At 43.9% G+C, this 22825-nt stretch overlaps 1 long non-coding RNA gene across 2 annotated transcripts; it reads right to left on the bottom strand.

Annotated features, from left to right (window-relative positions):
• Nucleotides 1–189: 189 nt before the first annotated feature.
• LOC147336994 (uncharacterized) lies at nucleotides 190–20432 on the bottom strand. Of its 2 annotated transcripts, none has more exons than XR_015128563.1 (3): nucleotides 20016–20432; nucleotides 3644–3749; nucleotides 190–303 (listed from the first exon to the last, which is right to left on the bottom strand). It is a non-coding gene; the product is annotated as an uncharacterized LOC147336994 (long non-coding RNA). The 2 variants fall into 2 exon arrangements; XR_015128564.1 differs by lacking the exon at nucleotides 20016–20432 and adding an exon at nucleotides 15015–15093.
• Nucleotides 20433–22825: the final 2393 nt, after the last annotated feature.

Here is a 22825-nt window from a genome sequence, read left to right as displayed (position 1 = left end):
AACTAGATGCCTCTGTAAGCTGCTACTTTGAGTAAAAGCTCTGCCACACTGATCACAGCTGTACGCTTTAACTCCACTGTGGATGAGTTGGTGTTGTTTTAGGGAACCCTTCAAGGAAAAAGACTTTCCACACAAGTCACAGCTGAACGGTCTCTCTCCAGTGTGGATGACCTGATGCTGTTTTAGTTTAGCCCTCACAGTAAAACCCTTCCCACACTCGTCACAGGTGTGTTTTTTCTCTCCCTTTCTTCTGTGAGGTTTGTCGGCCTCCTGAGAGCGCTGACTTCTGGCTCCATGTTGGTCCTGCAGTGACAGAGATACAAACAGAGGCAGTGAGTGAAATGCAGTCGTGGAACAAACTCAACCTTCAAACTCCATTAACACTAGTTTTAAACCTGAAGGTGGAGCGTGGCACCAAACACCTTAAAGGTCTCTTATCCCCACCTGCTGGTAGTTCTAACACATTACATCCAACCTGCTGTTAAAGATAATTCATGACTGTTCAAACACTAAAATCATGCCCATCCCTCCTGATTGTACACACACACACACACACACACACACACACACACATTATTTTATAATTTAGATTATTTTGTTGTTTCCTATTACATATTTCTATAATTTGTATAGATTTATACAGAATTATTCAGTGATAATAAATCCTATGTTTGTTTATTCTAAAGGAACCCCGTTAGCTTCCACAACAGATGTTGCTCGTCTTCCGTCAAATACTCACATAAAATATTACACAATAAAGTGGATTCAAGATATCCACATAATTTCACTCTTACATCCACAGTGAGGTTTCACAATTGTTCAAATATAAGCAATCAATAATAATAATGATAATATCAATAACATTGAGGCACATTACACAAATTTCAAAAACAAATCATGTCTTACAATATTTACAACAACTAAAAGCTCTGTAAATCGGCTTTTAAGTGTTCATTGAAGTTTTGAATAATTCTCTAATTTTTTAAGGCAACTTATTCCACTTAAAAGTTGCTCTAAATGTAACAGTTTTACAAAACGTTACTTTTAACTCAAGCATTTACTAAATTGCAGCTTGTTGAAAACTGTGTAATATGATGATGTATTTCATCTGGATACTGCAGCTGAGCAGAATAAATGTGGTGTGTTTAACAGAATTGCTTTCTTTAGAACTACAAGTAAGCCATAGAATATTTTAGCCTGTACAGGAAGCCAAGAAAGGTTATTATGCATTTGATCAATATTAGTATAGTATGAACATCTTCACACTAATCTGGACGCCTTATTCTGGACTAACTGAAGTCTGTTAAGATCTGTTTTATTAGCTGCTGACCAAATGATTGAACAATACTCCAGATGAGACATTACTAGTGCATTAATGACATCTTTCATAATGAAGAAGTGATACACAAAGAGCATTTCATAGCCATAGCTATGCCTTGTCGGCAGAGTTATGTGACATTAGTGATGTTTGTACTTTCAGCGTTAACTTGGTTTTAAAGCCTTTAAAATATACGCCGTTCAATAGTCGACCTTAATCTGACAGATATTGTGATGATTTTGTGGATAATTAAAGTCAGTCATATATCCACAAACACAACAAGCTGAAAGTCAGTGATGCTGCTCGGTTTGCAGTCCTGAACATCACGGCACAAGCAGGATCCACTGCACTGTTAATCTGAGCTGTGTTATATTGCTGCCTCTGTTCGGTGGTGTCGAGCCAAACGCACTTTAACGTGTGTTTGAACGAGCTGACGGTTCACTCGTTAAGCTGAAAGAAAGATGCTTTAATCACAGCAGTCACACATGTGTCCACTGCACCATCTGGAACTCTTCTTGTTTACACTCGTAATAACACAAACACTAAATCCTGCTTCTCTGGTGCTGTTGTGTAGCAGTGTGTACACCTGAGACTGTCACCTGTCTGTCTGTCCTGCACTCTCTCTCTGTTTCTTTCTCTCTGATTGTGGAATAAAAGTATGAACATGTGTTTATAAGTTACACTTGTGTTTGAATCCTGCAGCTTATCACACATTTGATTTCCATGTGTGACGACTGCAAGTGTCCAGAGTGAGGACAGACTGAGGGAGCCACTGCTGCACATCATCTGTGAGGCTTTGCAGCCCTGATGATCCACCAGGACAAACTCAGCAGTGTGTGAGGAAGAGGAGGAGGAAGAGCCAGCAGCAGCTGACAGATGGAGAGACAGACTGTTCCCTGTTTGTGAAGGACTGCTAGGAAAGTTTAACATAACTGTCTGTGCTGAATCAGTCTTATTAGGTAATGTTCAAATAATGTGATCATCCCAGTGTTTTCAGTGTGGGAGAAAGTACTCAGGGCCTTCAAGTTACACACTATGAAAGGCAGCAACAAGTTTAATGTTCAGAAACCTAAAGTCTGTATCAGCAGCAGGATGGAGCTAAAAATAAATGTTGGTTTCAGTTCTATGAAGCTTTGAGGATTTTGGATCAGTAGCTGCTGTGTTTGTTGCATCATATTGCTGTAACTGTTTATATGCTTTATATATTCTGAGCTAAGTTGATCTATAGTGTTACATCATATTCTATAAGAATGTTATGTGTTTGTAGACTTTCTGCCCAGTTTGACCCATTTAGCAGAAGTCAGCCTGTTTAAGGCTCTGATATCTATTCTGTGTGACTTAAAGCAGTTATGACATGGTCTGATTTTCTCACCCAATAAAGGAATATTTCATCTATCAGTCTACTCTTCATTCTATCAGACACAGTTATCACAGCTCCTACATTTGCTTTTTACACATATATGTAAGCACTGAGCCAAATTTAGTAATGCCAACAATATAATAACTATAATATTGGCCATATTATATTTACATTGCCACAGTGAGGTGACTTTAGTCTCATGAACAACATCAGCTAATTGTTATTTACAGCTAATCTTAAACGACTGTTCAGCACAGAAATGAAGCCCAACAATCATGTTTCACAGTCCTGTGGTCTCAGCCTCAGATACTCATCAAATCACACAGAGCTCATGTAGAAACAAATGAACTAAATATGTTCTCCTTCATTTCTGTCAAACAAAGCTGTATGAAACGTTTCCAGCTGTTAGTATCATGGTTGCTAGGCAACCTGGGCAGCGCGACGGAGGCTAGACGTCCCATTTCACGAGCCTACGAGCCTCGCACTTCGCCCTTAGCGGTCTTTGAGTACGCGGCCCTTGAGGACTTTAAAGCTGCAGAACCTGAATCGGGATACAGCCATGATGATCTCCAGCCTCGTGCTCGCCAACATTCTCACCTGAGTTAAGAAGACGATCACTGAAATGGTCTCAGCAGGTCCTTTGATGACAGCAATGAAATGCAGTGGTAAGGCTTTTTGGGGATTAAGTTCGTTTTCATGGCAAAGAAGGACGATGCAGTTCATCTGATCACTCCTCATAACATTCTGGAGTGCAGGCAAAATGCTATTATAAAAACTTAAGCAGCAACTTCTCCAGGTTCCAATATTTATGCAATTCTCAAACCTTTTGGCCACGACTGTATAACCTCTTCTGAAGTTTAGTGGATATTATACATGGTTATGCTCAGGATGTATCGTTATGGCAAATGTTCAGATGTATATGGTGATAAATATCTTTGGTCACATGGTCCTGCTCTGTCTGTCACCTTCTGTGTTGAGCTCATTGTTTCCTCTGTAGTGGCTGAGCTGAGTCCAAGTAGCTGAAAATGTTCCTCTGCTGCTCCGTCAGACTCTCCTCCTCCTGCTGATCAGCTGGGACACAAAACAGATCTTTGTTAGGCTCCACACTGCACTGAAGAGTCAAAGTGTCTCATATGTTCATCTGACAAGTAAAAGAACACATTTTTGTTTCCCGAGGTGGGCAACTTGTTGGAAACAAACACAAAAGGTTTGAGCACTGATACCTGCCATTGCTGGCATTGAAAGATGCAACGCCAGCAATGTGGATTGTCAAGACTCAAACCAATCATCAAGCAAAGACAACAGGGATCAAATGTACCGCATTTTGATCCGGGACGTACTCTGCATGAAAACAAGCGCCCACTCTTCCTGCTCAACAAATGACAAGGGCGGAGCCTTATACCACGTGATACAGAAGCTGTGCCGTGTGATGCTAAAATTAGCAGGGAAACAACAACGGAGAGCACGTCAGGGATGACGAGAAAGTGACAGGAGAAAATCCGTCCCGGTCAACCACCCAAACATCAATAACGGGAACCTTATACAGCGCTTCCCTATACACGTCGAACTCCCGCAGGCACAAAGACATTACGGAGGCTATCACTTATCACCTGACCAAAGATATGGCTCCATCAACACTGTGCAAAACGAGGGATTTAGGAAAACGATCAACACCCTAGACAAACGCTACACAGTGCCGTCCCGCAACTATTTTTCTATTGTTGCACTACCTGCTCTGTACACGCAGCGTCGAGCAACGGTGGAGACGGAATTTCAAGCAGGACAACATTTTGCTGCAACAACAAAACGTGAGACATTTGTTGTTTTATGTTTATTTATTGTTATGAGAGAATCATGATCTCAATTCTAAGCCAAAAAATCGTGATTCTCATTTTATGCAAAATCGTGCAGCCCTAACATTAACACAAAACTATTGTTTCACCAGAGAAACACACATGAAGAGAGAGAGAGAGACAATAACAGCTACCAAACAGTCGTCATAATTCGTCACACAATGAGAAAAGGACAAATCAACAAGTAACAATGACTAATTAATATTAAAATCTGTAACATAATGTATTGTTTGGAGTTTAGTCTGATTGGTTCAGGATGAGCTGCCATTATCCAATCACACGTCTGCTTACCTGCATCTTTTCTCTTTTTTCTAACCTGAGCACCTGATGGCTTTGAACTTTTATTGGTTTGAATTTTGCGCTCCAGTACAAACACAAATCCCCCAACCCGAGGATCAGCACAATTAACCTAACAGACCTACACCTTAGTTCACAGATTCACTTTGTCTAAGGTTGATTTCTGGGATTTCACACAACCCAGGATTCAGATCGTGAATCCATGATGGGCTTGGATTTACATCATTATAAATGAAATGTGCTCTACTTGGAAGCAGCCGGCCCCGCCCCTTTTGACGGGTTGTGTGAGACTTTAAATCATCAAACTGTAAATTATAAATTTAAATTGTTATTGATCCTTTACCCCGAGTCCTAAAGTGTAGATTTATTTTCTTACGGTGTGTTCACACCGAACGCGATGGACGCGAATAGAGCGTCAGGTTTACATGTAAAGTCAATGGAAAGGTGCGATGACGCGCGATTGCGGGTCCCGCGAAAATTCGGAAGCAGATTTGCGTCGCCAAAACGCCAAAACGCGTGAAACGCGCGTCAGTGTAGCGCGTCTGGCGCGTTTGATGCGCGAATAAAACCACGCGCGTGAGTTTTTGTGTTGCATTTTGTGCATACGCGCGTTTCGCGTCTACCGCTCGAGTTGGAAAAAGCTGAACTCCAGCATCAAATCGCGCCGCGACAACCAATCAGGAGCCTGGTGACGTGGCTGTGACCTAGGTCAAAGGGGCAGATCCAGCCAAATCCCTTCATACTTCAATGGAGGGAAGGCTAATCAACGCGTAGCAAACAACTCGGAGCTGTACGACACCAGCTGCTTTCTGTACCGAGACAGGAATAAAAAGGACCGAGCTTGGAGGAAGATATGTGAAGAGATCGGGCAACCTGGTAAGTTCATTCATTTCTCTTTTGAAAGTTTTCACTGACCCGGGGAAGCCGCACAAAAGCTAGCAAGCCACTGCTATTTTCCCACTGACGTACAAATACCGTTCTGCTTTTATGCATGTTGTCATATAGGAATATATATATATATATATTTTTTTTTTAAACGACATCAGAAACAGCAGTATGCGACATTACGTGATGGCAGAGCTTCAGTTCATACTTTGTCATTTTTTTTTTTTTTTTTTTTAATAAATAGGACAGGGGGAATGAATGAGAGAGAGAGGGGGAGAGAAAGAAAGAAAACCAAAGGGGAGAAGAGACGGTGAGAAGGGGGGGGAAGAGAGAGAAAAAAAAAAAGAACTCCTGGGTCACCTGTATGGAGAAAAAAAAAAAAACAAACAAACAAAAACAAACAGAGGAGACAGCAAACAACAAAGAGCAACATAATAATAGAGAAAACAAAGCACCATCACAATAAACTAGCTAGTCATAGATATCAGTATTTACTAAGTAATAAACGATATTGTGCAGCACGCAAGATAGACAGCGCACAGTGTGCTTTGAGGCAGCAGCCAAGAAAGCTTTAGTCCGCGTCTGTGAATACCCATGTGTGCATACCTGTGTGGATCAGCATGCTTGCATTCCAAAGGTTTCTTCATGTAATGATCTGCTAGGGAGTGTGGGGGGGCCACAGCCCCGTCCTCCAGGGTGTGAAGCGGGTATGGAGGAGATCAAAACTCCAGACATCCAGAGGCCCCCAGAACACAAGAGACCATGGAAGACCAACAGAGGGGCAGCCGCGCCACTGTCCCAGTAAGAGCTGAGGAGAGTCCCAGATGAGGGCTCGCCCAGCAGCCGCGGAGCAGAAGTCAGGGGGAGTTGCAGTGACGCGCCCGTGAGCTCCGCCGGCCCCCAGCTGTGCCTGAGTGACCGAGCCCTAGGCCGAGAGGCCGGGGGCACCCCACCTCCAAAGGGGCCCGAGCGAGCCCCAGGCCCCAGGCCCCGACAAGTGGCCGCCAAGGAGTGAGCCGGTGTGTACCCGGACGCCCACCCCCAGACACAAAGAACCACCAACACACCGACACCTGAGGGAGTCCGCCACCGGCAGGGGAAGTGGTGGTGGGTGGAGATAGGCCTCCAAACCTTGGAGGGCCTGAGGTGTCCCCAGAGAGGTGGCGTCTGATACCCAACCTGACATATAGACACAGACATACAGGCACACACAGACACAAACATCCATTCCCACCCTCATGCTCTCATATGCACTCACTCCACACTCAACCAACGTGGAGACAGACATAAAGAGACGCTGTACACACAATCACACTCCCCAAGCGTACTCTACAAACCGGGTCTAGGTACCCTTGCCCCTGGAGGGGGGAATTGCACCCAGACCCAGGTGGTGTTACCCTTTTCCCTGCGGTGGGGAGAGGCAGACCACCCCGACTCCGCAGCAGCAGGGAGGCCCCACACCCCAGACCGCAGTCGGACGGCCAACTCCTCCTACTAGCCCTCCCGCTCCAGCAGGCCGCAGAGAATGGGGGTGGGAGAAGACTCCAAACCTCCCTCCACCCGCTCATTGTAGTGTTGATGCATATGTGTTCTAAGGTGCAATTAAAACCCAGGAGGGCATGGAGCTACCTGCCAAGGAGCAGCAGGTAAGCGCATAGTCCCTCCTGCTAACCCTCAATGACTAAGTGTATTTAAAATTGAGAGGTGGGCAACGACGTCAGGGGTGAGGTATACACCCTGATGGTGATTTGGACTCCGTGATTGTGCCCACCCCCAAGATCCTATATGTATGTGTAATGAGAGTGTGAATAATGTGAATGTCTAAGTTGTGGGATAAAATTGAGGCAGAGGCAGCCAGAAGGGGACAGGGGGGGGGGGGGGGGGGTTGCCTCCTATGCACCCTGGTGACATACCCCCACTCCAAGGCCCTGCATGTGTGGGTGGTTGTGGAGGAGCGGGAAGAGGGAGGCAGCTGGAGATGGGGAGGGAAGGAAGGGAGGGGCAGGTAACCCCTCCCTGGGGCCAGCTCCCCCGCTGACCCCAGTAGGCACTCCCACCCTCCGCGACCCGCCAGGGAAGGGGGGCCCAGGCCCATCCAGACCGGGGCCCAGTGCAGTAGCGCCCCCCGGCTCCACAGAGCCCTGGACAGTCCACCCAACCCCACCACAGAGAAAACTGCACCCACCCCACCAACCACACATCTTCCAGACTACATAAGACGGTAAACGCCCAGGCTGAGATCTTCCTCCACCTCTCCTGTATCTCCCCCTCCTGCAGAGAGTTCCTGAAGAGAAGAAAGCTCCTGCAAGATGTGACCATCCCCCCCACCAGTTGAAGAGCCCCCCAGGCGGCTCGACGCACCGGCGGCACCCTGCTCCAGGGCCGGGCCCCCATGCACCCACCCGCCCACAACCCCGGCAACACACCAACCAGGACCCAAGCCCCCGAGGCCCGGCCCCCAGCCCAGAGACGGAGCGCCCCCAGAACCTCACGCCCATCCCGGACCCACCCAGGGGCAGCCAGGTTGCCAGGTCAGTAACCCACGTCCGTCAGCACAGACCCTCCCCTAGCCCCGCTGCACGCAGCCGCGAGGAAACAGTCACCTGAGAGCCAACAGAGCCCTCAACCGGACGTGACCGCTACCCCGGGTTGAGCCCCCCAAGGAAGATGCCTCCGGGGAACCCCCCGACGCCCTAAGCCTGTCCCTACCCCCTCACCAATCACAACAGTGAAGGCGGGACCAAACTATGACCCCCCACCCCCACTAGGTGATGGAGCTGATAAAAGGGGCCCAGAGCAATTGATCTGATGTGGTGGCAGAGGCTGTGTCAAGACTAATGTAATCTAATAGATAATTTCTATATTGGTTAGAATTAAGATTATTTTTATTTTTCCAGTTCATGAGGACTGTTTTCTTGGCTATGCATAGGGCAGTGAAGATCATATGGGCTATATTCTTTTCTGAAGTGATATTATCTAAGCTGCCCAACAAACACACTAAAGGGGAGGTTGGAATGTTACATTTCAGACACTTTGATAAGTCTTCACATATCTCGCGCCAAAACTTTTGCACTGGTGGACAGAACCAAAGAGCGTGGATGTAATTGTCTGGTGTATTGCCTTGACAGTGTGAGCAGTTGTTGGAAGATGTAAAGCCCATCTTGAACATCCGATGACCTGTATAGTGCACTCTATGAAGTATTTTGTATTGTATTAATTGCAGACTGGGATTTTTAATTAATTTAAAAGTTTTTAAGCAAATCTGAGACCAGAAGTTTTGGTCTAGGTTGACTGATAAATCTGCTTCCCACTTTGCAGTAGGAAGGGATATTGATTCATCTAATTTAGAAAGTGTTCTGTATATTTTAGATAATAATTTGGGGGATTTAAGAGTAAGAAAATGTGCCGCACTTAGTGGTGTTTGTAATTCAACTTGACTGAGGTTAAATTTCTTTTTTACTATGGATTTAATTTGTTGATATTCTAAAAACCTTGTCTTGTTGATCCCATATTGTTCAACTAGTCTGTCAAATGGAATAAATTCTGTTCCCTCTAATATATGTTCTAAGTATTTAATTCCTTTACAACTCCATTCTGGGAAATTAATCATATTATTGTTTTGTAATATGTCAGGGTTATTCCAGATAGGTGTACGTTTGCATGGGATTAATGAAGACTCCGTTATTTTTAGAAACTCCCACCATGCTGTTAGAGAAAAGCTGATGTTGATACTTTTAAAGCATTCATGTCTTTTGATGTTTGAGCTAATAAATGGTAGGTCTGAAATCTCTAGATCCTTGCATAGTGCCTGTTCAACATCTAGCCAGGGCTCAACTAAGAAGGTATGTTTTAACCATTCTGAGATGAACTGAAGCCTGTTGGCTAAGAAGTATTGGTGAAAATTAGGCAGATCTAATCCTCCTCTATCCTTGGTTCTTTGTAGCGTTTTTAAGCTAATACGCGGGGGTTTATCTTTCCAAAGGAATTTGGAAATATATGAATCCAGAGATCTGAACCAATCTTGTGATGGTTTGTTAGGGATCATCAAAAATAAGTAATTTATTTTTGGCAAGATCATCATTTTTATAGTGGCGACCCTTCCCATGAGTGATATGGGTAAAGATTTCCATCTAGTCAGATCGCCTTCTACTTTCTTTAGAAGTGGGATGTGGTTTAGTTTAGTTAAGTCTGAAAGCTTAGGAGAGACATTAATACCTAAATATTTAATATTTCCGGATTGCAGTGGGGCAGAGGAAGAATTATGGAAGGAGCAGTTAATGGGGAGAACTGTAGATTTTGGCCAGTTAATTGAATAATCTGAAACTCTTGAAAACCAGTTTATTAAAATAATTACCTCAGAGAGGTTGGTTTGTGTGTTTTGCAGAAAAAGCAACACATCATCCGCATAGAGACTGATTTTATGTTCTATGTTCTTACATTTTATGCCCTTAATTGTTGTAGCCTGTCTAAATGCTGCTGCTAGAGGTTCGATAAAAATTGCAAAAAGTGAGGGGGAGAGTGGGCATCCCTGTCTGGTGCCCCTCAGGAGACAGAAGCTGGAGGATGTCTGGTCATTTGTTCTGATACGAGCCGTTGGGGAATTGTATAATATTCTTATCCAGTTTATGAAAGAGTTTCCAAAACCAAATTTGTGTAAAGTTGCGAATAAAAATTTCCAATTAACTCTGTCAAATGCTTTTTCTGCATCTAGAGATAATATTATGGCTTCGATGTTTTTATCGTATGAGTAGTCTATTAAATTAAGTAATCTACGAGTGTTTGTTGAGGAGTGCCGACCTTTTATGAAACCAGTTTGGTCAGGATGAATTAAGAGGGGGGTCATTTTCTCTAATCTCTTTGAGAGAGCTTTGCAGATTATTTTAAGGTCTACATTTAAAAGAGAAATTGGACGATAGCTTGAGGGAAATAAAGGGTCTTTGCCTGGTTTTAGCAGGAGACTAATGTTGGCAGAATTCATATTTGGTGGTAGTCTGCCCTTTTCCTCGATTTCCTGCAACATGCTGTGGAATACTGGTGCCAAAATTGTCCAGAATTCTTTGTAGAATTCTGCAGGGAAGCCGTCTGGACCTGGAGCCTTATTATTGGGCATACTTATCAGGGCTTCCTGGAGTTCACTTGGCGTAAGTGGCGAATCCAGTTCCATTGCTTGACTGTCTAGTAATTTTGGAAGAGTTACGTTGTCAAGAAACAGATCAATTTCATTTTTAGATGGGTTTATTTGTGGTGAGTATAAAGTTTCATAGAAATCCCTAAAAATGTTGTTTATTCTTCCAGGATCATATATTGTGTTCCCCGATAAATCTTTAGCAGCACATATAGTTGTTTTTTCTTTATTTATTTTTAGCTGGTTAGCTAGAAATCGACCTGATTTGTTACTGTGTTCAAAATTCTGCAAGCGAAGTCTTTGTATAAGGAATTGTGTTTTTTTATTAATAGTTTCATTTAATTCTAGTTTTGTTTTGCATATTTTGTTCAATGTTTCCTGATCTTGGTGGGACGCGTAGGCTTCTTCTAGTGATTTGATGTTTTTTTCTAATTCCTGAATATTTTTGTTTTCTTCTTTCTTTTTGTGTGATGAGAAAGAAATTATTTTACCTCTCATCACAGCTTTCCCTGCTTCCCATAGGAATATATATTTTTTATTAATAAACAGCACACAGTGGTCCCGCTCATCCGTCACTGCTTCGCTTTTTCGCTGATTTTTTTATTGCACCGTACAGCATTGCATTCTGCAGCCTGATTGACAAATCTGCTCCGTGTCGTGTCTCCTGCGCTTGCCAAATTTATCATGTTTGGTTTTGATAACCATCACGTTCAATAGAAAAAACAGCACAAAAACACCCATAACTATGAGCCTCATTCGGAAATAAACACCTGCACCGCGAGGGGAAAAGGTGCAAGAAAGTGGCGGGCAGATGAAGACAAACCGCGGCATAATAATACTTTTACGTTTTGCAATCTACAAAGGTTTGCACTTTGAGAATCAATTGTGAGAACTGTGACCAATGTTCATGTGTGTGTGTGGAAAAAAGTGTATAAAGTGCGTGGCCAGGGGCTAGTTATTCTGAGAACCCCTGCTGCAATAAATGAGGGACCACTGTCTACTCTACGATTATTATATTCAACCTGTTAACATTTAATACTGTATTGATAGAACCAACTGATTCTGCAGCAGAGCATCCCCTGTTGCTTCTCCTGGCTCCCCAGTCCCTGAGCTCCTGCTGCTGCACCCACAGATATGTACAGCAAGCACTGATACCTTTTTAGTCGGTGGGATTGCCTGTGATCACCTTTACTAAATATCTAAAACCAATCTGATTATATCCTGTTTTTGGTTTTTTCAATGTTGAAATTAAAATCTAGTAGCAGCCTTCTCATTTCTTTGTGTTTTGTGCTGTTTTACAGGCCCACAGGGGAGGACAGCTCCGAGGCAGATGAGGGACGGGTCCCAGGACGGTCCATCGGCGGTGGAGCTGGCCATCCTGGTATGCCTGAAGAGTTCACACCAGTCTCCAATGGAGCATTTCCTCCTCAGCCTTGTTCCTGCTCTGGAGAGCAGCTGGTCCTTTTTATTCCTGTCTCTCTGTAAATTCTTATATTTTATATATTTATGTTTAATGTTTTTCTGTTTGAGAATTTTAATATTATTTCAAATAAATTTTTATAATGACTGATGTCTCAGTTCTACTACACAGCAAATGTTGGCACACGACTTGACACATGTAGAATTTATTTCATATTATACTAATGACAAAATATACTAATACAGTGGGATGCAAAGGTTTGGGCAACCTTGTTAATAGACATTATTTTCCTGTATAAATCGTTGGTTGTTACAATAAAAAATGTCAGTTAAATATCATACAGGAGACACACACAGTGATATTTGAGAAGTGAAAAGAAGTTTACTGGATTTACAGAAAGTGTGCAATAATTGTTCAAACAAAATCAAGCAGGTGCATAAATTTGGGCACCACAAAAAAGAAATGAAATAAATATTTAGTGTATATCAATGTGTGTGTCTCCTATATGATATATGGGGTGCCTTTGTCTGGACGTGCTTCCCATCCAGAGCTGCACAGCAGAGAGGAAAGTTCCAGCGCTCCTGGAATCCCTCTGTGATGGACCGCCAGTCTCCAGGTGAAGGCACAGCCATGAAATCGTCCACTAGACAGTCCCAGTTGGCCGTCGCTACCTGGGGGATGATCTGGCTCACCGTGGACACACCGACTCTGTAACTGAACGCTTGGTCGTGAAGGAGTCCGCGGTGACAAGGAACCTGGACAAAATTGTTCAAAATCAGTATTATGTGTGCTGCAGTTACAAAATACATTATTCAAATTCCAAAATACTTTTGTGATGTCAGATTTAAATCACAAAACTTAAATCTTACATAAAACATTTTGTAATTATAAGGATAATTACAAAATGTATATTAGATAATATCTAAAACAGTTGTGTTTTGTTTTAACTTTAACATATCATAATTTGATTGGTAGCAACTTTCACAACTACAGTGAGCCAATCACTCATAATTCCTAAACATGTCAATCAGGTAGGAATGAAGTAAGACATTAATAGAAATAAAGAGTTGTATGTTGACATGTAGCCCTTTCCTTGCTTAAATCATTAATATTTTTGAAAAATTAATCTGTGATAAGACAGCTTATCAAGATAGAACCATGTAACTAAAGATGAACCAAACTGTTCACAGTTTTATCTAACTCTGTTTTAATAAAGGCTGGTGACCCCTGCTATAGAGTCTGACAGCTGCAGGGATTATATACAAATATTCAACTATCCCAGAATTAAACCAGGTCTAAATATAAAGGAGTGAGTATCACTACAAGGTTAACTCAGTGGTCCTAATGCTACAGTTTGATATCAGCAAACACCGAGCGCATACATTGATGTGACACCACAGCCATGCTATCATTGCAAACACTGATAACAGCATAAATCGAATTAAATCGGGACTTGATGAGAGCTTCTGAGTATCACTAGAAATATTATAAACAGTCGTCTCTGTACCACAGTTTGCTTTCAGTAAACACCGACAGCATTCACTGTTAGCATAGCACATCCATGTTAGCAGTGTATAAATGGATGGTTTAGCATATATTAGCACAGGTATCATTAAAGGACTACCGTATTAAATACTTTTACTAACCTCAGGCAGACGGACAGGCGCTTTGCAGGTGGGATTGAGCGCCTGTAGTTGGTGTCTAGGCGGGCGATTCTGGGACCGACGAGGGAAAGCAGGTCCTCAAACTGGCCGACGGTGATAGCGCTGGAATCGGCCGTCATCCAGGCGCAGCTACTGGAGCAAGTGGTGAAACTCACCAAACTGCTCATGCCTCTGGAGGACCTGATGGACCCGGGTACGGCGAGGACGTCTTTTACGCTGCTGCTCTGCTCTCCACAGTACATAGAGAAGGGAGAGTCTCTCTTCAAGCGCTAGCTCGACAGCTGCCATCTTGCAAAGATGTCTGGCACAACTTCCTCCCACATTCCTCCCACATTTCCGGTTGACGATGGATTTTTCTTGGACACGTGTTGAGACGCGAATGTGCACGCGTCAAATTAGGGGCGTTTGGGGCGTTTTATTCGCATCCATCGCGTTCGGTGTGAACACACCGTTACTCTTCTTATATTTATTGTTTGTTTACTTGCACCGCTGTAACTGCAGCCTCGTCGTCTCGTCTCTCTATATGCTGGACTGTCTGTAGCGGAGATGACAATAAAGTTTACTTTGACTTCAGCAGCGCGCAGGCGCACCGAGGGCTCTCGCGCTCACTTTATAGAATTTAGAAAAAACATCGGTGCAGATTATAAGTCTGTATCATAATATCTGTTTGTTGTGTTGTTTTTATTTTGTTTTGTGAGTTGGTTATTAGATGCCGCTCCAGCCAGCCAGAGACTCCCCACCGCCCCGCCCTCTCCTCCCTGTGCCGCCAGCAGCAGGCGCACCTCGCAAACGGAGGGCGCCCTTACTCCCAGCAAATGGCTGATAGAAAACCGATCGGTGCCTACGAATTTCCCAATATGCGCTGGCATGACGTCGGGGAAGCATGGGTACGACCGATTATTTTATTTTTTTCTTGCCCGTGATGCCCCCCCACCACGATGCATTCTATTGGTTTGCACACTTACACACACCCAGCTGTGGTTTCCTGTTTTGCTGGACTCTGGAGAGCCCCGCCTTTAACGCTCTTCTCTCACAGAGAGCAACAGAAAACTTGGAAAAACTCCAGATTGACTGAACTCAGTTCAAAGTTACCTTGACACCTTTAGATGTGAGACGTAGTGATGGTCCGCTTGAAGCTGACGCTCCGGTGCGTGTGTCAGAAAGATCAACGCGCTGCTTCAGAAGCACCGTGTCGAGGCTTGATTCGTTTGGCCAGAGTCACGTGATCAGTGACGTCTGAAGCTTCGTTTAGAACGTACCTTTTTTTAAATCGAACTTTATTGAAACACAATGAGTATACAACATACAAACAGATGAAGTTTACAAAAGAACAGAACATGAACATACAGAACCAGGAGTAAAAAAATTATGATATGAGTAGGCGAAAAAAATCAACATATTGTAACGTGCAGTGGAGATGAAGCCAGCCGCGGAGGTGTGGAGGTGGATAGCGAATGAGCAACAGCTTCTGACTTTCCAAAAAGTACTCATTTATTTACAATATCAAAAATAAAAGTGCTACCTCTACCACACATTACTAAAGAGCACACTAGTCCGCGTACACACGGGAGCATCCATTACAGGAGGAGTGCGAAGAAGAACAAAAAGGGGGTGACACCAGTCGTGAGACAAGAGGCGCCGCCATGTGGTGATACACTGCATTACAATAGCAACTGTTATACAGTCCCCCCCTGGTGAGAAAAAGGCTGTCCTCAGCCGTACACAGCTGAAAAAGCACACACCACACCAAACAGTACCCTATACATAGAGGTTACAGCTAAGATTGGTGCACACACACACAGGGCAAAAGACCATTTAAAAATGAAATTGGTGAAAATAAGACGAATATGTACAGTTTTTTTCACTTTTTTCTTTTGTTCTTTTTTTTTCTAAGTAAATGCCAAGAATGAACCAAACAGAAACATCTACATATCATGACTCAAAGTAGCAATGCAACAAGACAGCATCAAACAGGTTTAACCAAAACATTTCACTTCAGATCAAGCCTGGTTGTGTGAAAATCATTAGTCCATCTTTTGTTGCTCCAGCCAGACGTAACTCTGGGGCAACGTCTGGGCCTGAGATTGTAATGTCCACCAGCAGCTGGGTGCTGGACAGATCTGGGTGAAACACTCTCTGGAACAGCGCCCACACCAGAAGAAGAGTCAATGTCCGGTAAATCAAAGGGGAATGGCTCAGAGTCAATGTCAGTGTCTGCAGGGGGGCCAGGGTGGGCCTGAGAGTCAGAGTTCAGACCCTCTGCGGTCTCTCTCTCAACAGGCAATGAAACAGAATGTTCTTTGGAAGTGAGAGAGTCCCAGGTATGGAACGGTTGCATGTTCACAACATGATAAACACCTGCATCCACACCGGAGTCCACCCAAGTGAGCCTGTAATTAACATCACTGAGTCTCTGAGATACACACAATGGTCCCTGAAACAGTGGTGCAAGTTTAGCAGTAAAGTTAGACTGAGCGTCTTAACTCTCACAAGGTCACCAACACGAAACGTGGCATGTCGATGTCTCAAGTCATAGTAATGTTTTTGTCTGTCATGGCTATAGTCCAAAGCTGCTTTGGCGTGGTCGTGAGCTTCCTGCAGGGAGGCTCTCAGAGTCTCAGGGTAAGGCACACCCGGTTCATCAACACCTGCTGTAGAAGGCTGAGTGATAAGGTCAAGCGGGGTGTCTAACTCACGACCATAAAGCATCATGGCAGGAGTCATACCTGTACTGTCATGGGGGGCGGTGCGCAGAGCAAAGCAAATCTGAGGGAGAAACTTGTCCCATGATGTGTGCTTATCACCTACATAAGCGCGGATTGCAGTTTTCAGAGTCCGGTTGACGCGTTCAGTAGCATTTGTCTGGGGGTGATATGCCGTAGTGAGTCTGTGCACCGAGCCTAAGGCAGAAACAACATGTTCAAAAAGCTCACTCACAAAAGGAGACCCTCTGTCAGAAATGAGGTAAGTGGGTGTACCATGCCTAGCAAAAATGTCAGTGACGAATTTACCAGCTGCTACCTGAGATGTAGCTTCTTTGACAGCACTGGCTTCAACCCATTTAGTCAAATAGTCAACAAACACGATCAAATAAGCATTACCAGTGGGGGTGCGGGGAAGTGGCCCAACAAAATCCACACCCACATACTGCCAGGGTTTCTGGGGGACAATGGGAACCAAAAGACCGGCTGCTTTTTTCTGACTTGGCTTGGTGAGTTGGCGCACTGAGCATGAAATCACATAGCGTTTCACATCAGCTGCCATTTTGGGCCAGAAAAACCTAAAACGCAGTCTAGCCAATGTCTTAGAAACACCCAAGTGACCTGCTGTGGGGTGGTCATGGTAATAGTCCAGCAAGGTGCCTTTCATGGAAGTAGGGGCAAACAGTTTCAGCTCTTTCAAAGGGTGCAAAGCACATGTGGAATTGGGTTCTCTGTGATACAAAAGAGAGTCATACACAACATACTGTAACAAGGTGGCATTGTCCAAGCTGTTCAGAGAGTCTGCTTCAATGTCTCTGAGGAGTGGACCTGTGACATGATCGTCTAACTGCAGCTGTCTGAATTGTGAACGGTCAGCCAGAATGACGGGGGGCAGAGTACGAATGTCCAGGCTGCCCATAACAGCATGATCTGGTAAAAGATCAGTCGGCCTGTCACAGGTCAGAGGCAAAGGGTTGCATGACAGTGCGTCGGGAACTTTGTTCTGTGCACCAGGTTTGTGCACTATTGTGAAATCAAAGTCCTGCAAACGAAGTGACCAGCGGGCGAGTCGGCCCGTTGGGTTTTGACGAGACATGAGCCACCTGAGACTGTTGTGGTCAGTGAAGATAGTAACATGAACACCTTCAACATATGGGCGGAAGTGTTCCAGAGCCCATATCACAGCGAGGCACTCCTTCTCTGAAGTGCAGTAGGGGAGTTCAGCTTTGTGAAGGGAGCGACTAGGAAAAGCCACAACGTACTCACGACCCTTGTCATCCTTTTTCATCAACACTGCCCCAAGACCAATGTCACATGCATCGGACTCAGGTCTTCTCATGTGATCAATGTCACATATAAGTGAATTTCTCCCAAGCCCATTATAATCATGGAGAAAAACACTTTGCCACTGTTTCAAGTAAGGATATTTTATAGCGCTTTAAAGTTCAACCTCTCAGGTCTGGATTAAAGAGCTGATTTGTTAAATCAGGAACTCACAAAATACCAAAATATCACCACCGGTGGATCACACCTCTCAGATGTTCTTATCTCAGTGCACTGTAACAAAAGCACAAACAAACGCAACCAATAAAATACTAATAAAGTAACAAATACTGGGGCCCATTGCAAACATGTCCAAGCATAAAACCATCTTTCTCTCTCTTAGAGAAAGAAAACAATCCAAACCTCACTGATAAAATCAACCTAGTGTCAAGCAAAACCCAAAAATCAACCAAAACTTCACCAGAAAGTTTTCCTCCCTCCCGGGACAATATTGTGCAGGAATACAGGCACCGTAACTCCTTTTGCACTGACAAAAACATGTTGGATTTACTTGATCCAATAGTGGACACTGGTTGCACACAAAGGTTTTGCTTTGGCAGAAACTTAAACAACTGAGTTAAATCAACACAACCTTTTCATATTCAGTAAACCTGCATGTTGTGTTCATAAAACACGATTGAAACATGTTCAGATGGAGTAAGTTGAGCTCCTGGAACATTTTAATCCTTCAATTGAAATTGAATGGGTCTACAACAACTACCATCCTCCTATCTCTATCCTGGTTGCAGCAGGGCTGGGAAATAACCCTGAAGTGATAGGTTACCAGGCAGGGTACACCCTGGACAGCTCACCAGTCTATCAGATAGAAACACACAGCCGTTTACATTCATGGATAATTTAGCCCAGGACCTTCTTACTGTGGAGCAACAGCACTAACCAGCATGCCAACAATGGAGGAAATACAGGAAAGCTATGATTTCCTGTATTTGAGGCAGAATTCTTTTGTTCTTGCCCTTGACAGGTTAATCCACAATAAATAGCAACAGCATGCATGTGGTGTGTGTGTCGTTGTCTGCCTCTTATAACTCCAGTGATTTTCCTGTAGTTTGAAATCTTATGCGGTGTTGACACAATAATTTGTTGTAAACCAGGAAATTCCCAACTGTGGTAGAAAGCACAGCTTAGCCTTAGCAAATGTTCAAAGAAAAGTCGTCACTTCCTGATTTCTGCTTCACTGATAAATATTGTCACACTGGGGTTTTTGCAAATGATATCAGTGAGCACTGTGTGGCAGCTGGAGTCAGACAACTGAAGCTCCCACAATCAAGACCACAAACAGCTTTCAAAGGAGATTTGAAGCTTTTCTGGCAGCAAGCTTCATGATTTATGGGACTGGAACTGGAACAGAAACTACCTGATCACCAATGGTGAGCTGGCATGGAATTATTTTTATGACATTTTATCAAAGTTATAAATAAGCATGCCCATTAACACATAGTGAGTGAGCATGTTGTCTTCCCACGCAGTGAACAGCGGATGCTAATGTTTTTGTCACTTTTTACAGAGTCAAACTCAAAGTAAGGTCAGTGCTTCCACGCTTTAAACGCTGCACGCTCACACTCTCTCCACACTCGATAGATTATCCATTGTTCATCTGCACACAGCTGCGGTTTTAGTAACGCAGTAACGCAGCGTGCTTACGGGAAAGTAACAGTAATCTAATTACCTTTTTTGCAATAGTAATCCCTCACTTTACTCGTTTCTTGAAAAACGTAATCGGATTACCGCCCATCTCTGGTTGGAGCTGTGCACTTGTGGGTTCCACCTTGTGTACACGTTTATCTTTGCTGTGTGTACTTGTACCTCTGAGTGGAAGCTGAACTCTTGAGTTCGAGTATCGAAGCATCAGCTGTGACGTTAAAGTCCAAACAGCTCGTTCATTTGACGTGCAAATGAACGAAGGTAACGCCGTTTTCATGTGGATGTGTCACTGAGACACTTTCCACATCCACAGCTCACAAAATGGGAAAACTATAGAAGTATAACAATGAAGAAGTTACTATGTTACGGGTCCCAAGGATGAAGACCTCGATGACAAATATGTTACCTGTAAAAGCAGGTGAAGAGCAGAGTAAGGAAGACACGATGCGTCTCTGCTTTCCTCCAGAACGTGTCTGAGTCTGATTTATTTCACACAAATAAATGCTATAAAACACTAAACATGAGCTTTCAATATACTGTTCAGCTGGTTCCTCATTCACATCAATTACATTTACTTATTTCACAACATCAGTGAAATATACTCTTTTTAACTGGTTCAGTTTCTCAAGTTCACACTTCTTTCCATAACAGCTACATCCTTTTATCATATCAATAAACACATCACATTGTCTTCTGCAGTGTCTTACTGGCTAAACAGTTCTATTCAATAACAGCATTGGTAAATACATTACATTTGTTCCCTCCAGTAATTTACTGGCAAAATCACTATTTAGTGCATCATGAAACACAGCTTGTTGAATCAACCCATGGATGCCTCTGTTAGCTACACAGAGTTGCTCAGAGTGCTTGTGTTACACTAGCTAATCTACTCAGTCACTTTAACAGAACTATTAACATTCACATCTCACAGAACTGATTTGATTGGAGCATTACAACACGTTTGCACAGAGCATAGGAGCGCACTGACTCTGCTTCACGAGCGCTCCACCTAACGAGCGGGCTCGCGGTGCGGTCGCGCGGGACACTCCTCTGGTTTTCTCCCGTGTTTACATATAAATAACTTTGGCGGACCGCCTTAACTCTCCCATTCACATTAACGTGGGTAACCATGGTGACAATAAACAACATTTTCGGTGCGAGCACCGTGTACCGACCTGTAAAAGCAGGTGAAGAGCAGAGTAAGGAAGACACGATGCGTCTCTGCTTTCCTCCAGAACGTGTCTGAGGAAGCAGCGGAAGGTGGGCTCCACTTACTGCTCCCCGAAACCCCGGAGCAAGCACCAAAGTTCCGCCCTCACTGCTTTCTAACATAAAATGAATCCCTGTTACATGGATTTTCTATCCTCTTAAAGAAACTGAAAATAAATACATATAGCAATGAAAAATGTCCCGTTACATGAGTGTTTTACACAAAATAATATTCATGTGGTCATTCCCTCACAGGGGTGCCACAACTACACTGCTGTTTTGACAGAGACACAGTGTGTTTATCTAACTTGGCTGAAGCCAAAGTTCTCCAGACAAATTCAGTCTGTTTCTGCCAAGTGTGAACTCACTGGATGAGCGCCAGATACACAGAATCAAAAAGGGATAAATTACTTTTCTTATGTCAAGTTCATGTCACTAACAGCTTTGCAGGGTATAGCAGTCTGTACCTGACGCCGGTCATCCCACGTAGTCTTCCTCTCATATTTGCAAATGCGGCTCTGCGTTTCCAACAGAGGGAGGGAAATCTGGGAGGATGTTTATTTTAAAAACCCTTATACATCAGGTTCTTGTTCTCTGCAGCTTTCAGCAGAATTTCCTCACCAATGTGGTAGTAGTGCAATCTCAAGATGATGGGCCGAGGAAGATGACTTTGTTTGGGACGCTGGCGATTCACTCTATGTGCTCGATCGATGAGTGGCTTCTCCTCGAAAGATGGCGCCTCCGCCAACAGGTGTGAACCAACTCAGTCATCTTGGGTCCCTCTGTGCCTTCTGGTATTCCTGCAGTTCTTAAATTATTCCTCTTGGAGTGCCTCAAGAGCTCCACATCTCTCATCTAACTTCTTTACCTCCGCAGACAAACGCTCCACAGTGGCCTGGAGAGTGGCGATGGTGTCAGAGTGGTTCGAGGCACAGTCCTGCAGTTCAGTCAAAGTGTTATCATGCCTGGCCACGTCGCTTTTTATGTCCGAAATTGAGGGCTGGATGCTCTGGTTCAAGGATGATATCTCGCCTCCTATGGTGGTAGAAATCTCTAATATGCAAGTGTCCAGTGCTAGTTAGTTAGTTCTAGTTCTAGTGGTTAGTGGGGCTTTATTTGATGATTCTAGTGTGTGTTACATTGTTGTCATATTGTTGAGTCGCAGAGCTGCACAGTGTTACAGTTTCTGTAGATCCCTCTGTGAATAATGTTCACTGAAACTGATCTGTCGGAAGGTGTCGGAAGACATTCAAAAGCATCAAAAACTGTTGGAACTGGTGAAGGACAACGTGGTCAAAGCTCAGGAAAAAACAAAGGGCAAAATAAAAATGATGAAGAGAGATGTCGTCTTCAAAGTTGGTGACAAAGTTTTAAGAGCTAACATAAGAGTCTAGCAGAGGAAAGGGGGGAAACTTGAAGCAAACTTTTTAGGCCCTTACATTATTACAGCAATCCAAGGTAAAAGTGCAGATCTTCAGGATTCCAATGGGACAATCATTCCAAAAGTAAATATTGACCAACTAAAGTTAAGCAAAGACAGCATGCCAAGAGTGCCACACCAGGGTTTAAAGAAAACAGCAGCCACATTACTAACAGCACAACCAGGTCCAGCAGCACCAGCATCTGCTCTAGCTTCACAGGCTACAGCAGCACCAGTGGCGGTAGCACCACCACCTCCTCCTAGAGCTACACAGGCTACAGCACCAATGGCATCACTTACATCACTACCAGTTCAAACACAACTTCCATCTCCAGTTCCACAAGGTATACCAATAACGGTATCAGAACCAGAGTCAGGATCAACAGCACAGAAAGAGAACGAACCACCAGAACCAGCCACAAGTGTTACAGCACCAGAACACGCTACAGCTCTACAAAGCGAATCCAAAACAGCAGCAGACCCAGCCTCAAAGACAATAACAGCAGACCAGGCCTCACAGACCACAACGGCAGCAGACCCAGCCTCACAAACCACAACAGCAGACCCAGCCTCACAAACCACAACAG

Source organism: Aulonocara sp. 'chitande type north' Nkhata Bay, linkage group LG3 (genome assembly GCF_057382095.1).
Source record: "Aulonocara sp. 'chitande type north' Nkhata Bay isolate Kocher_YH1m ecotype deep benthic linkage group LG3, A_spYH_male_GT1.1, whole genome shotgun sequence".
Taxonomy (NCBI): domain Eukaryota; kingdom Metazoa; phylum Chordata; class Actinopteri; order Cichliformes; family Cichlidae; genus Aulonocara; species Aulonocara sp. 'chitande type north' Nkhata Bay.
Note: the sequence above shows the minus strand (reverse complement) of the source record. Positions and strands in the feature narration are given on the sequence as shown.